The sequence below is a fragment of the Nomia melanderi genome, unplaced genomic scaffold (assembly GCF_051020985.1).
Source record: "Nomia melanderi isolate GNS246 unplaced genomic scaffold, iyNomMela1 scaffold0078, whole genome shotgun sequence".
Lineage (NCBI taxonomy): Eukaryota > Metazoa > Arthropoda > Insecta > Hymenoptera > Halictidae > Nomia > Nomia melanderi.
In genome coordinates this window covers 180,001-187,500 of record NW_027475193.1, presented here as the reverse complement: position 1 = coordinate 187,500, position 7,500 = coordinate 180,001, and the positions used below count along the sequence as shown (strand labels likewise).

The window sequence follows — 7,500 nt, the reverse complement described above, 5'->3', positions numbered from 1 at the left end:
ACTCCAGATGACCTTGTGATTCCTTCGTCGGGCACTGGTAAAGGGTGGCGATGATTCGTTCTATAATAGAAATACCCGTCGTAGCGATTCGGCCGAGACACCCGCCACGAAACACTCTCTCGTCGTGGAATCCCCGCGTCGGAGAGTAAAACGCGCGAAGGCTTACTATGAGAGAAGAAATAGTATATGCCGGTGGTTCGCGTGTGTAGGCTCTATACGAAATTGCGATTCAAGAGAGTAGGAAAAGACGCGATGAACCACGATTTCCGTGCGTCTTACGTCTCTCGACGATGGGACGATCCACGCGAAGAGTTGTTACGTGCTCGCGCGAGGTGCGATAGCGTCGATTCGCTTTTCTGTACGGGGAGAAATAGAACGATGAGCTGACTTATCGGGTCTTCGTTGGAATTACCGTCGCTGGCATTGTAAACTCCAGATGACCTTGTGATTCCTTCGTCGGGCACTGGTAAAGGGTGGCGATGATTCGTTCTATAATAGAAATACCCGTCGTAGCGTTTCGGCCTAGTCACCCGCCACGAAACACTCTCTCGTCGTGGAATCCCCGCGTCGGAGAGTAAAACGCCGAAGGCTTACTTATGAAACTTACGTCTCTCGACGATGGGACGATCCACGCGAAGAGTTGTTACGTGCACGCGTATGGTGCGATTGCGTCGATTCGCTTTTCTGTACGGGGAGAAATAGAACGTTGAGTTGACTTATCGGGTCTTCGTTGGAATTACCGTCGCTGGCATTGTAAACTCCAGATGACCTTGTGATTCCTTCGTCGGGCACTGGTAAAGGGTGGCGATGATGCGTTCTATAATAGAAATACCCGTCGTAGCGTTTCTTCCGAGTCAACCCGCTCACGAAACTCTCTCTCTCGTCGTGGAATCCCCGCGTCGGAGAGTAAAACGCCGAAGGCTTACTATGAAACTTACGTCTCTCGACGATGGGACGATCCACGCGAAGAGTTGTTACGTGCACGCGTATGGTGCGATTGCGTCGATTCGCTTTTCTGTACGGGGAGTAATAGAACGTTGAGTTGACTTATCGGGTCTTCGTTGGAATTACCGTCGCTGGCATTGTAAACTCCAGATGACCTTGTGATTCCTTCGTCGGGCACTGGTAAAGGGTGGCGATGATTCGTTCTATAATAGAAATACCCGTCGTAGCGTTTCTTCCGAGTCAACCCGCTCACGAAACTCTCTCTCGTCGTGGAATCCCCGCGTCGGAGAGTAAAACGCGAATTCATAGTATGGAAACTTACGTCTCTCGACGATGGGACGATCCACGCGAAGAGTTGTTACGTGCACGCGTATGGTGCGATTGCGTCGATTCGCTTTTCTGTACGGGGAGCAATAGAACGTTGAGTTGACTTATCGGGTCTTCGTTGGAATTACCGTCGCTGGCATTGTAAACTCCAGATGACCTTGTGATTCCTTCGTCGGGCACTGGTAAAGGGTGGCGATGATTCGTTCTATAATAGAAATACCCGTCGTAGCGTTTCTTCCGAGTCAACCCGCTCACGAAACTCTCTCTCGTCGTGGAATCCCCGCGTCGGAGAGTAAAACGCGAATTCATACTATGAAAACTTACGTCTCTCGACGATGGGACGATCCACGCGAAGAGTTGTTTACGTGCACGCGTATGGTGCGATTGCGTCGATTCGCTTTTCTGTACGGGGAGAAATAGAACGTTGAGTTGACTTATCGGGTCTTCGTTGGAATTACCGTCGCTGGCATTGTAAACTCCAGATGACCTTGTGATTCCTTCGTCGGGCACTGGTAAAGGGTGGCGATGATGCGTTCTACAATAGAAATACCCGTCGTAGCGTTTCTTCCGAGTCAACCCGCTCACGAAACTCTCTCTCGTCGTGGAATCCCCGCGTCGGAGGGTAAAACGCGATATATAATAGTATATGCCAGTGGTTCGCGCGCGTCGTCTCTGAGATACGCGGTCGACAGAGTTCCGAAAACACGTGATGTGCCACGATTTCCGTGCGTCTTACATCTTTCGACGATGGGACGATCCACGCGAAGAGAACGTTCGTGCTTGCGTGAGGTGCAACAGCGTCGATTCGCTTTTCTGTACGGGGAGAAATAGAACGTTGAGTTGACTTATCGGGTCTTCGTTGGAATTACCGTCGCTGGCATTGTAAACTCCAGATGACCTTGTGATTCCTTCGTCGGGCACTGGTAAAGGGTGGCGATGATTCGTTCTATAATAGAAATACCCGTCGTAGCGTTTCTTCCGAGTCAACCCGCTCACGAAACTCTCTCTCGTCGTGGAATCCCCGCGTCGGAGAGTAAAACGCGAATTCATACTATGAAAACTTACGTCTCTCGACGATGGGACGATCCACGCGAAGAGTTGTTTACGTGCACGCGTATGGTGCGATTGCGTCGATTCGCTTTTCTGTACGGGGAGAAATAGAACGTTGAGTTGACTTATCGGGTCTTCGTTGGAATTACCGTCGCTGGCATTGTAAACTCCAGATGACCTTGTGATTCCTTCGTCGGGCACTGGTAAAGGGTGGCGATGATGCGTTCTACAATAGAAATACCCGTCGTAGCGTTTCTTCCGAGTCAACCCGCTCACGAAACTCTCTCTCGTCGTGGAATCCCCGCGTCGGAGGGTAAAACGCGATATATAATAGTATATGCCAGTGGTTCGCGCGCGTCGTCTCTGAGATACGCGGTCGACAGAGTTCCGAAAACACGTGATGTGCCACGATTTCCGTGCGTCTTACATCTTTCGACGATGGGACGATCCACGCGAAGAGAACGTTCGTGCTTGCGTGAGGTGCAACAGCGTCGATTCGCTTTTCTGTACGGGGAGAAATAGAACGTTGAGTTGACTTATCGGGTCTTCGTTGGAATTACCGTCGCTGGCATTGTAAACTCCAGATGACCTTGTGATTCCTTCGTCGGGCACTGGTAAAGGGTGGCGATGATTCGTTCTATAATAGTAATACCCGTCGTAGCGTTTCGACCGATGTCACCCGCCACGAAAGTCTCTCTCGACGTGGAAACCCCGCGCCGAAGAGTAAACGCGAAGGCTTACCATACGAAAGAAAACGGTATTATACGCCTGTGGTATGTGCGTCTCGGCTCTGTGATACGCGATCGGCAGAGTTACAAAAAAACGTTGATGGGCCACGATTTCCGTGCGTCTTACATCTTTCGACGATGGGACGATCCACGCGAAGAGTAGTTACGTGCTCGCGCGAGGTGCGATAGCGTCGATTCGCTTTTCTGTACGGGGAGAAATAGAACGATGAGTTGACTTATCGGGTCTTCGTTGGAATTACCGTCGCTGGCATTGTAAACTCCAGATGACCTTGTGATTCCTTCGTCGGGCACTGGTAAAGGGTGGCGATGATTCGTTCTATAATAGAAATACCCGTCGTAGCGATTCGGCCGAGTCACCCGCCACGAAACTCTCTCTCGTCGTGGAATCCCCATGTCGGAGAGTAAAACGCGAAGGGTAACTATATAAGAAATATATAGTATTATTTATGCCTGTGGTTCTCCGTTTGCCCTACTCTCAGATACGCGACTCGGAGAGTTACGAATAATCGTGATGGACCACGATTTCTGTACGTCTTACATCTTTCGACGATGGGACGATCCACGCGAAGAGATCATTCCTGCTTGCGTGAGGTGCGATAGCGCCGATTCGCTTTTCTGTACGGGGAGAAATAGAACGATGAGTTGACTTATCGGGTCTTCGTTGGAATTACCGTCGCTGGCATTGTAAACTCCAGATGACCTTGTGATTCCTTCGTCGGGCACTGGTAAAGGGTGGCGATGATTCGTTCTATAATAGAAATACCCGTCGTAGCGATTCGGCCGTGTCACCCGCCACGAAAATCTCTCTCGTCGTGGAATCCCCGCGTCGTAGAGTAAACGCGAAGGCTTGCTATAGAAGACTATAGTTTATACGCCTGTGGTTCACCGGTTGCCTGCTCTCCGGGGTACGCGATCGCGCAGGAGTTACGGAAGAACTTGATGGGCCACGATCTCCAAGCGGCTATATCTTTCGACGATGGGACGATTCACGCGAAGAGAACGTTCGTGCATGCGTGAGGTGCGATAGCGTTGATTCGCTTGTCTGTACGGGGAGAAATAGAACGATGAGTTGACTTATCGGGTCTTCGTTGGAATTACCGTCGCTGGCATTGTAAACTCCAGATGACCTTGTGATTCCTTCGTCGGGCACTGGTAAAGGGTGGCGATGATTCGTTCTATAATAGAAATACCCGTCGTAGCGTTTCGACCGATGTCACCCGCCACGAAATTCTCTCTCGTCGTGGAATCCCCGCGTCGGAGAGTAACCGCCGAAGGCTTGCTATAGAAGACTATAGTTTATACGCCTGTGGTTCACCGGTTGCCGGCTCTCCGGGGCACGCGATCGCGCGAAGGTTACGGAGGGACGTGAAGCGCCCGAGCAATGAAACGTCCGCAGGAGGAAACGAGCAACCGCCGAACATTGTTTCGCGACGTTTCCATAATGTATTGTCGTTTCGCTCGCATCCCGCTTCTTTCCCCTAGTTTCCTCGACGCGTAGTTTCGCAGCCTTAGTGGACGAATCATTCTCGATTCGAGGAAAGATATGCAGTGGGGCGTGCAATGAGCCCGCCAGAGACCACGATCTCCAATGCGTCTTTACATCTTTGGACGATGGGACGATCCACGCGAAGAGAACGTTCGTGCTTGCGCGAGGTGCATTAGCGTCGATTCGCTTTTCTGTACGGGGAGAAATAGAACGATGAGTTGACTTATCGGGTCTTCGTTGGAATTACCGTCGCTGGCATTGTAAACTCCAGATGACCTTGTGATTCCTTCGTCGGGCACTGGTAAAGGGTGGCGATGATTCGTTCTATAATAGAAATACCCGTCGTAGCGATTCGGCCGAGTCACCCGCCACGAAACTGTCTCTCTTTCGTCGTGGAAACCCCGCGTCGGAGAGTAAAACGCGCGAAGGCTGTGACTGTAACATATATATATATATATACACAGTATACAATGCCTGTGGTTTTTGCGCGTGTCGGCTCTTCGGTATACGCGATCGGCCAGAGTTACGGAGGGACGGTGAAGCGCACGAGAAATTGAAACGGCCGCACGATTGGAACCGAGCAACCGTCGAACATTGTTTCGCGACGTTTCCATAATGCGTTTTCGTTTCGCTCGCATACCGCTTCTTTTCCCCTAGTCTCTGAGACGCGTTTTCGAGCCGTTCTTCTACTATCGATTCTCGTAGAGAGAAGGGACCGGGTAGTCTGGAAGTGGAACCCGCATCTTGCGTGTACCGTACACGGAATTGAGAGGACCGGCCGTGAAGCTCGTTTTAAAGCCGTGCGTCTGACACCCAACTCTTGCGCGCCAATTTCGCGGCAAGAGATAATATGGGACGAATGACCGGCAAAGAGCCAGCTGTGAAGTCTGTTTTTTTAATCGAATCCGTGGACGTGTGTATGCCGTAGCGTCGCTCGTCGTGTTCGTTCATGGTCGTTCCGAGAGAAAAGAACGAAAGCGGTAACGAAGGGACCGGCCGTGAAGCTCGTTTTAAAGCCGCGCGTCTGACACCCAACTCTTGCGCGCCAATTTCGCGGCAAGAGATAACATGGGACGAATGACCGGCAAAGAGCCAGCTGTGAAGTCTTTTTTCATTATTTGCTTTCAATCGATCGATCGGTACGATTCGTGCAACGTTTCGCGCGATGCGACGCGAAAACATGCGCGCAACAATAGATGCGTCTGATCGGAAGAACGCGAGGGTCGACTGCACGCGATGGATTCAGTATCGGGTAGGATACAAAATATATCCCCGTCGTTTCCACGCGTGCGAGTCTTCTGCGTCTTTCGCGGGTTTTTGAATACACTATACGCCCGGAACGTCGAGAAATATATACATATTACTTGAACGTTTTTCGTCTCGAAAGGCTTCGGTGTCGTCTCCAAGGCGACGCCTGAATCTCCTTCGCGCGCTGGTCGGAGATTCAGGTATCAACTTTTATCTTCTCTTTGAAAGAAGAGAGATATTAGGTCGAACAAATGAGAATAAAATTATATATGTGAAATATAAAATTTATACGATTACCCTGAACGGTGGATCACTTGGCTCGTGGGTCGATGAAGAACGCAGCTAATTGCGCGTCAACGTGTGAACTGCAGGACACATGAACATCGACATTTCGAACGCACATTGCGGTCCACGGATACAATTCCTGGACCACGCCTGGCTGAGGGTCGTTTACGTACCATACACTGCTTGCGTAGCTCTGTCAAATCCCCGCCGTCGTTCACCTCTTCGGATCGAACGTTTTTTTACCGAAGGGCGCAAAGAACGTTTCTGAGTCGGGTTAAGAGAAGGATGCTACGTACGAGCGAACGATGGGTGTCTCGTCGGCGTTTGTCGCGGACACGCGAAAATTCTGTGAATTTCACGGACAGTGTACGTTCTAGTTGTTGCAAAACGATCGGAATCGTTTGTATGGACTCGCGTGAGTGTTCGCGGCGTCGTGCGTCGTTCAATTACGACCGCCCGCGGATACCGCTCCACTGCGATATGGATCTGAGCGACAACTTTTTCGGCTGTTCGTGAGATGAACGGTTTCGTGTGTTTAGAAAAATTTTTTTCCCGCGCTCCCGACGTCACCTGAAATGATGCGTCAGAGGTGAAAGAAAATATTAAGAAGTTGAGAGAGAGAGAGACTACACACGTTTTATTCATATTTTGTATACCGTGCGTGAGACGGATGTGCACGACACGTCGTATGTCGGTATATTACCGACTGGCCCCAGGGAGATTGTTTTCTTCCTCTCTTACGAATGAGATGTACGTTTCGGAGGATCGTCGTTACCGAAACACACGGCAAAACGAGACTTCTCGCAGCAGAACCTTTATACACAATACACATCGACTCTTTTTACCCCGAGAGAGAGAAAAGGTGTATTTCTTTTTTTTATTTTTCGAATTCGACGCACGAACGCTTTGACGACTGGAGAAAAACACGGTGTGTGTTAAAATCGTGCGGGACGAGCATGCGTATTCGTAACGGGTCGAATAGTTCTTATTCCCCGTCGTCGCGTGTCCTCGCTGGACCACCACCGTGCGCTTCCGCCACGTTCAGTTGAATTTCGAAATATATATATATAAAAAGAATCACCATATACTCTCTTTCGGGAGGTGTATTTTTATCGGTTTCTGCTATAGAGAAGAGACGGAGATCGTGTTGTGAGGTGTAACGTTTCTGTATCCCCGTTTCGGAGGATCGTCGTTATCGGCGGAACACACGTCAAAACGAGACTTCTCGCAGAACCTTTATACACAATACACATCGACTCTTTTACCCCGAGAGAGAGAAAAGGTGTTTTTCTTTTTTTTTTATTTTTCGAATTCGACGCACGAACGCTTTGACGACTGGAGAAAAACACGGTGTGTGTTAAAATCGTGCGGGACGAGCATGCGTATTCGTAACGGGTCGAATAGTTCTTA

The 7,500-nt window shown here is 50.0% G+C and overlaps 1 non-coding gene across 1 annotated transcript; it reads left to right on the top strand.

Annotated features, from left to right (window-relative positions):
- Nucleotides 1–6,099: 6,099 nt before the first annotated feature.
- Nucleotides 6,100–6,254, top strand: LOC143175398 (5.8S ribosomal RNA). The gene has a single exon (XR_013000194.1). It is a non-coding gene; the product is annotated as a 5.8S ribosomal RNA (ribosomal RNA).
- Nucleotides 6,255–7,500: the final 1,246 nt, after the last annotated feature.